General features: G+C 44.0%; 1 protein-coding gene across 1 annotated transcript in view; it reads right to left on the minus strand.

The window, feature by feature from the left end:
* Fam117b (family with sequence similarity 117 member B) overlaps positions 1 to 2,534 on the minus strand; it is a 55,719-nt gene that overhangs the window by 41,233 nt on the left and 11,952 nt on the right. The window lies entirely within an intron of this gene.

A 2,534-nucleotide genomic window follows, 5' to 3' on the forward strand; every position in this document is an offset into this window, starting at 1 on the left:
AAAAAAAAAAAAAAAGCCCGATTCAGAAAGAAAAATACCACACATATTACATATTCATACAAGTGTGTGCATACACACACACACACAAGACACAGAAGCACAAAGGAGAGAAAGGAGAAAGCTCTGGAGTCAGGAGGAAGGCACAAGAGGCAATAATGCTGGGCATGTACTCTCAACACTTGGGAAGCAAAGGCGACCTAATAAGCTAAGGGCTAGCCTAGGCTACTAGAGAACCTGTCTTAAAAGTGGGGAGTGGGCTGGAGGTGTAACTCGGCTGGTAGAGGGCTTCCTAGTGCATAAACGCAGTGTACACACCTATAATCCCAGCACTAGAAGGCGGAAGCATAAGGAGTTCTTAACCATCCTTAACCATACAGTAAGTCTGAGGTCGCAGACTGCTGAGACCCTATGGGTGCTACTGGGAAACATGCACCGTGAAAGCAGAAGGCAGATTATCTGGGAGAAGGGTGAAATGTGAATACGATGGCGTGTATGAGAACATTACACTGCAACTCCTATTTTGTAATTAGAAGGTAGAAAATGATGAAAATGTTCACCATCATCTTTAGTCTGTAATAAATTTATGTGGCAATCACATTTATACAAATGCAGAAATACACAAAGTTGTTTTTTATAACAATGGTCAACTGGATTTCTATGATATGATCTGGAACTCAAACATCAGTAAATGCTTGTATTCTTTACTATTTAGACGTTAACATGGTCATATAACTGCAAAGGAAGAAAGGGGGTAGAAGAAATGAGAGGGACACATTTTGGCAAGCAGTTAAACTGCACAATTACAGTTAGCTCTCTGAAGGCAAGGGCTCCAAAAACATTTCATTTTATCCCCCCACCCAAAAATATTACTTTAAGATGACAAATAAAAATGGGCCAACTAAAAATACCACACTTCTAGCCAGGCAGTGGTGGCGCATGCCTTTAATCCTAGCACTCAGGAGGCAGGCAGATCTCTGTGAGTTCGAGCCCAGCCTGGTTCACAAGAGCTGGTTCCAGGACTACAGAGAAGCCCTGTCTCAAAAAAAAAAAAAAAAAAAATCACACTTTTAATAAGCTACAGGTAGAGATTTAGCTCAATGAATGCACAGCAAAACTTCAATGTGAAAGAGTATTCAAGGGCTCAGGGTAACTCAACTGAGAGAGTGCTTGCCTGAGTCTGATCCCTAACAACATATAAGCTGTGAGTGGTGTAACTCAGTACTGGCCAAAATTAAGAGTATGGAAACAATACACAGACAGTTCTCAGGGAAGTTCCGGGTAACAACCATGGCACAGAGCAGATCCGCAGGTCCGCTTAGAACAGAACGAGTGCTGGAGTGCTGTGATGTGCTGGTGTGGTTTGAATAAGAATGACCCCCACAGGCTCATATATTTGAATGCTGAATCCTCAGAGGCGGCAGTACTGGAGGACTGCAAGGTGTGGCCTTGTTGGAAGAAGTGTGTGTCTGGGAGTGGGTGCTGAGGACTCTGCTTGAAGAACAAATGCAGCTCTCAGCTACCTCTTGCCTGCGGCCATGCTCCCTGACACCATGACAATGGACTGAGCCTCTGAACTGTAAGCAAGGCCCCAATTAAATGCTTTCTTTTATAGGTTGCCTTGGTCATGATGTCACTTCACAATAGAACAGTGACTAAGACAGGTGCAAACCTGATATATTTTTAAATATTTGAAAGTTTCCATTATAAAAAGTTTCAGAATAAATTTATGTTAAAATACACAGAAAATGACAAAAAACAAAGTGGTTTTCACCTCAAGGAATATAAAACAAAAGAACGAAAATCAGGGTGGTGGTGGCACAAGCCTTTAATCCCAGCACTTGGAAGGCAGAGGCAGGTGGATCTCTGTGAGTTTGAGGCCAGCCTGGCCTACAAAGTGAGTTCTGGGATAGCCAGGCTATTACAGAGAAATTTTGTCTCAAAAGCAAGCAAGCAAAAAGGAACGTAAAACATTATCAAGGAAGGAAACAACTATAGCACACCACAAGGATCTGATACAAACAGTACTTACATAGTTGGATTTAAACCTTAATAATGAATAACAACTACTGGTGTATGATGGTTTGAGAGAAAACAGCCCCACAGGCTCATAGGGAGTTGCTTGCACTAAGAAGGTGTGTCATTATTGGAGTAGGCGAGGTGTGGCGTTGCTGGAGGAAGTGTGTCACTGGGGGTGGACTTCGAGGTCTCAGATGCTCAAGCCAAGTGTAGCACTCTCTCCTGCGGCCTGTGGATCTGGATGCAGAAGTCTTAGCTTCTCTCCTGCACCATGTCTGCCTGCATGCTGACATGCTTCCCACCATGATGACAATGCACTAAACCTCTGAAATATAAGGCAGCCCCAATGAAACGTTTTCCTTGGTAAGAGTTGCACTGGTCGCCGGGCGATGGTGGCGCACGCCTTTAATCCCAGCAGAGGCAGGCGGATCTCTGTGAGTTCGAGACCAGCCTGGTCTACAAGAGCTAGCTCCAGGACAGGCTCCAAAGCCACAGAGAAACCCTGTCTCGAAAAACCA

Source organism: Alexandromys fortis, unplaced genomic scaffold (assembly GCF_014885135.2).
Source record: "Alexandromys fortis isolate MF-2015 unplaced genomic scaffold, M_Fortis_MF-2015_v1.1 scaffold_65, whole genome shotgun sequence".
In the NCBI taxonomy this organism is placed as follows: Eukaryota; Metazoa; Chordata; class Mammalia; order Rodentia; family Cricetidae; genus Alexandromys; species Alexandromys fortis.